The sequence below is a fragment of the Macadamia integrifolia genome, chromosome 10, assembly GCF_013358625.1.
Source record: "Macadamia integrifolia cultivar HAES 741 chromosome 10, SCU_Mint_v3, whole genome shotgun sequence".
Lineage (NCBI taxonomy): Eukaryota > Viridiplantae > Streptophyta > Magnoliopsida > Proteales > Proteaceae > Macadamia > Macadamia integrifolia.
Window position 1 is genome coordinate 21,005,816 of NC_056566.1, and position 5,495 is coordinate 21,011,310.

At 36.1% G+C, this 5,495-nt stretch overlaps 1 long non-coding RNA gene across 1 annotated transcript; it reads right to left on the reverse strand.

The window, feature by feature from the left end:
* Nucleotides 1–1,927: 1,927 nt before the first annotated feature.
* Nucleotides 1,928–3,532, reverse strand: LOC122090957. The gene is made up of 2 exons (XR_006143775.1): nucleotides 3,029–3,532; nucleotides 1,928–2,763 (listed from the first exon to the last, which is right to left on the reverse strand). It is a non-coding gene; the product is annotated as an uncharacterized LOC122090957 (long non-coding RNA).
* Nucleotides 3,533–5,495: the final 1,963 nt, after the last annotated feature.

Consider the following 5,495-nt stretch of genomic DNA (forward strand, 5'->3'; position numbering starts at 1 on the left):
TTCTTAAAAATAAAATTTTGTATGAACTAATGCTTGGATTTTTTTTCTTTTTCTTTTTTTCAAAATTAGAAAATACTACTTCAACCAGTTCAATTTCTTATAAGCAACATGGAAATTTTTCTATTTGGAATCCGAACGAGTCCAGGTCACTACTTTTAAGACACGTACATATGCAATAGGTGATGGATTACATGAAATGATGGTACCATGTGAAATGCAACATGATCAAATCTTAGTAAGTCGATTCTTTCACAAAATTCAAAGTAAAGTATCATCAACCTTATTTATACATATTATTTTTATCTACTACGTTTAAAGATTCTTAGGTCCTAACCAACTTTATTTCATGCATGACCTGATGGGCTATTCTTTTGGTGAACGTGATGAGATCCCAATGCTCTTAGTTGTGGAAAACTGGTCAAGGGTACTGAAAAGAAAAAACCCCATGGGTCAACGTAAATTTCCACATAAATCTAGGAAGATCCATATTGGTCAGACCTGGTTTACAATCCATTGCAATTGTGAGCTAATTTCGAAGGGTTCGAGGTTTTAGGATTATATGGGTATTTCAGAAAATTATATATTTAGGATTTCAATTATAAATTTGTAACGATTGTTTTATTCTTTAAGAGGTTTGAGAGCACGTGAACAACTATAACCCTGTTCTCTCTTGATAGTGAAACAAATCTCATCTCATCTTAGACGAAGATAATCTTATCAAACCACGTAAATCCTTTTAAATTGTGTGATTATTTATTAATGGTTTTTATTCTTTTTTGCATCATTTTCAGTTTTGGTTTCCTACATTACTAACCCTAGAAGTAGATTTTTTTTTTTCAATGGGGGAGGGGCGGATGGTAGAAACATAGAACATAGGGTGTGAGACTAAAAATGAGTCACTTTTTACATTACTAACCATATTCTCCATTGGTATGTTGAAAGGTATCTTGGAAGGAGTCGATTAAATTGTTGGTTCCGTTCGATTGTAAGGATCTTATTGCTCTTCTCTCCATCCCTATCCCTGTATTGAAGTAGCTAGCATTATAGAAGATAACAAAGTATTGTAGAATATTTCCGCTCATGTTTATTTCAATATATTTTAAGGGAGATTTTTTTTTTTTTTTGATAAATTTTATAAAATTAACAACATGGTTGACTCCTTAGTCAAGAATGATGTATTCCTAACATGTAGGACATCTTGGCCTATATCCAACCTTGGGCTCGTCAAACTCTAATGAATAGTTCTCTTCTTATTAAAAAAAAAAAAAAAAAAGAAAAGAAAAGAAAAAGAAGAAAAGACATTACTATAAAGATGAGATGGCATGCTTGATTGCACCTAGACTCATCTGTTTACACCAGGCGCTATAGTATCTTCCATCTCTCCTCCTTTAACCACATACCCAGACACAAAAGGAGAAAGAAAACAAAAAGCTTACCGTCCAAAGCTTCTTCCAAGAATATCAAGTTTCTCCTGTTTTCTTTTTCCTTGACATCTCCCTTTCAAGTTTCAAACCCCTATGTTCTACCCAAAGTGCCATATTAATGGTGTTAACTCCTCCCTCCACAGACAGTTAATGCCATCATCATGCCAAGGGTCAAGCAGCTGGACACCTTAATTTTAGGGTTTCTCCACTTCATGGGAACCTCCCCAAAATGGAACGTGGCAAACCCTTGAAATGAACCATCCACCATATGTCCTTCATGAGTAATCAGGGCAAGGAAAAATCCTTGAAAGGGCCAGAGAATCATGTCCATGACGTTTTTGTTACGTGCTACTCACCGAATCAAAAAAGGTGTATGTACTCTTGCCCTTTGGAGGCTCCCACCAAACATACACCAACAACCCCATTAAAATAAATTCAGAGTCAGGGAATGTACCTCATACACATATTACCCTACAGAGAGAGAGAGAGAGAGAGAGAAACAGTTTAGAGCTTCATCTCTGATCATTTTGTTTGCCCAGACCAAAGGAAGAAAAGATACACTTTTCTGAACCAATTTATACAAAGAAAATATATTTCTTACAGCAGACCTGAATCCTAGAATTTCTCAAGCCATATTCATATTTAAAACAGTACAATCATTTTCTGGTTTTCATTTTATAAGATGCCCAGATTTGCTGCACTTCCAATAGGTGTTACTTTGTAGTTCCATGGAAGCTCTGGTAGGGCCACTGAAGAAATTCAATCTTGAATTCAAAACAAGTCCCAATTTGATTTAAGGAGCAGATTGGCAACCACATGAAAAGATGAAACCATATACAATCCCACCTTCTTGAAGTAGACTGATTTGATTAAGGGGGAGATTAATTGGCTTTTGCAAACAAATTTGATGTAGTTAGTTCCAAGATCCAAATAGGAATTAAGATAACCCAAAAAAAAAAAGAGAAGGAGAAGAAAACCCATGAAGAAAAAGAAGAAGAAAAGAGGTCTCAGTCCATGAAAGGACACAAAGATTGAAACCCAATCCTGTTTGCTGCAATCTTCACTTCCATGAAATGTTAAACAAAGAAATTTTATTAGTCCAAAGCATATATGAGAAAAGTCAAGCATACGGCATACCCTAATAAAGATTATAGATTAGAATATTATAGAAATCAAGGAGGGAGACAATACTGGAACGAATAACAAAGAACTCACTTCCCGAGGCTGAGAGAGTTCACATATAGGGCTTAGATTAGAGGAAGAGGGATCTCAAAAGCACCAACCCGCGTTGAGATGAAGAAATTCTGTCACTTAATACCCCAACAATATCTCCCATCAACTGTCAAGATTCCATTCTCCATGGAAATCGAAACAAGTTAGAAAAAGGAGCTACAACAACAAACACCAAATACTCCAAAATCACATAATACTAAGAACAAAAGGAATCACAATAAAGGATCGCAAACCTTTTCTAGGGTTTCTCATGGTAGAAGAAGGAAACCCAATTAGGATTTAGAGACTAGAAAGAGGGAGAAGGAGCAGAAGAAAAAGTAGAAGTTGAAAAACAAAGATGGAGAATAGGGTTTGATGAGTGATTATCGTACCTTCATCAACAGGTGAAACTACTACATGATCTGATCTATCGTGCCCCCATCAACAGATGAAACTGCCACATGATCTGATCTTTCCCTCAAGGGAGAGTTTAGATCATGCTGGCAGCTTCAACTGATGATGATGCACGGACTTTGTAAATAGCAGAAGCATCCCCCCAATCTTTGGCTTTGGCTATCAACAGTTATCTAATCTTCTTTTCCTTCTCCTTCTCCTTCTCCTTCTCCACTAGAAGGGGTGGTCATAGCCCACAGTTCAACTCGGATAGGGAAGAGGGGGATGAGGAGAAGGGTTTAAATAGGGAGTTAGTGAGGAAGGAAGGAAATGGTAGGGTAAGGACTTATCATCTACTTGTATTGTATTGGTCATTAAGGGTTAATAAAAAGGGTGAGGGAGAGGAGAGGAGAGGAGAGGAGAGGAAGAGGGTGTGGTCCCAAGTTGAGCTAATTGAATATTGTCACGCCTACGCCACCACCATGCAGACAGGTTAGTGAGGGTTTCTATATTTACTATGAGCTTTTAATGGCTTAGGTGGGGACCCTTCCATGCATTCTAAGCACCTTAGTTAACCCTCCCACCACCATCTCTCTTTCTCTCTTTCTCTCTCCCTCTCTACCTGTAAGCATCTAACTTAACCCAGAAGAATTGTAAGACACGAGGAGTAAATGGGGGACCATTTTGCATGGCTTCTTAGATAATGCATATGGTTCACACAAATAGAAGCCAAAAAAAAAAGGCATCTTAAGCTCTTAACCTAACTGAATCATGTGAGTGTGTGTGGGTTTCACAGGGATGGAAAGAGAGTCAGAGATAGAGAGAGAGAGAGAGAGAGATTGATTGTGGAGGTCAGCAAGTTTTTTTTTCTTGGGAAGAGGGGTGTTGAAGGGTTGCATTTATTACATAAAACCTATAGAATCTTTCCCTTTGCTTAGAGAGTGATGGTTTCTCTTTTGCTATTGTAAACATGGGTTGCCCTTTGTTGAATGATGGTTGTTCCTACTTCTTATTGGTGCCAGTTATTAAATAAAGTAGTTATTAAAGGCATTATCATGGAGTAGGTAAACTTGAAAGATTAGTCTGCAAAGGATGCAATGTCTCTCAACTCTCATAGAGGCAACTGGTTTTCACAAAAGTTATTGCCAATAGGGCTTATTTGATTTAATATGATTTTTATTTCAATTCCATGAAGTGATTCTATTAAGAAGTTGTTTGGTTTGATTTTTACATCTTATTTTAATGAAATAAAAATAAAAAATTTCAGAGAAATTCCAAACAGGACTGAAACTCTTGAATTTCAAAATTGAAATTGCATTCATTCTTGCTTTTTAACAAGCACATAGTTTATTTAATGAGCAAATCAGTAATTTCATGTTAATAATAAAATAAAAACACGACCCCTCTTCGATGGTCTCACCAATTATGACCATGATTTCCCCACTACCACCATCACCACCACCTTTTCTCAAAGAAATATAAAGAATCAAGTCTCATAAATTGAACTACCAAATGAATTTCTTAATCTTAAAATATTTCATATTGATGCAATAAAAAAAATTCAATTCTTGATCAAAAATATATTTGTTGACTATTTCATAAAATCAATCCAAAATTGAAATTAAAATCAGGCCAAATCATCCCAAGTCATTCGATTTTCTTTGCATCCGAACTCTTTAAGTATGTTATTATGTACATGGAGTTAGGATTACCTTAGGATTTAGGGATGCTACTGCTAGAGTGTGTTTACTTTGCGGATAAATACATAACACAATTGCTTCCTGTGGCATTAGTGAACCCATACATGATTGATTGCCTTTGCATGACTTTTTCAAGATTTTGTTTGATGCCTCAGGAAGCCACAAAGGGAATTTCTTTTCCATCATTCTCATTTTAATTCTATGTTTCATATTATATGTCTGTTCTTTCTTTCATTTTGCTCCATTGGAATAGCAATGGAACATGATCTATTGATTGATGAAATCTCTGAAAGAAGGAAACGCATCACAATCCAATAAGAAGAGCTGTTTTTCAGGCGAGTCTGAGTAGTGCTAGAGCTTGGGAGAACTTTTCCTGATGAAATCAAGACTAAGCTTCTCTATTGTCTAGAATAGTGCATCCCAAACTCATAGATTTTGGCCTTAAGGAGATTGCGACATTTGTAAAATTATGATTGTTGTTCGTATTTTTTTTTTTTTTTTTGCTAACAATGAGTATCCAAGCCTTTGGCCCGACTAAATATTCATGATTTGAATGAAATAGAGGCTTCGAACATGAGGTTGATGAAGATCTTTCGTACAAGGATAAGACTTCATCCACATTTTTGTTCACCACGTCTACCCAAGTTCTGAAAGGTTGTATTGCTGCTCTGAATACCTTGCATTCCTCAGCTTCTAAATCTCCCACACAACAATTGCATGAAAACTTTCTATTGCTCGTTCTTTGTCAATCTCGGGCTTAGAATTG